A 209-nucleotide genomic window follows, 5' to 3' on the forward strand; every position below is an offset into this window, starting at 1 on the left:
GCCCTCTTAGTCGCTCCGCCCCTGTGCTGCATAATGTGCAGTCGCTGTGCGCGTTTATTCACGTTACATTCCGCCGAATGATGTTTTCCCTTTTTTATGTATAGAGTTTGAATGCAGAGGGTTCGTGCGTTATTTGTATCGCGAAGCTTCTAACGGACTTCCGCAGGTTTTGTTAGAAGCTTTTGGTGCACTTGCGGATGCGATTCAGC

Source organism: Trachymyrmex cornetzi, unplaced genomic scaffold (assembly GCF_001594075.2).
Source record: "Trachymyrmex cornetzi isolate Tcor2-1 unplaced genomic scaffold, Tcor1.1 scaffold1079, whole genome shotgun sequence".
NCBI classification, from domain to species: domain Eukaryota; kingdom Metazoa; phylum Arthropoda; class Insecta; order Hymenoptera; family Formicidae; genus Trachymyrmex; species Trachymyrmex cornetzi.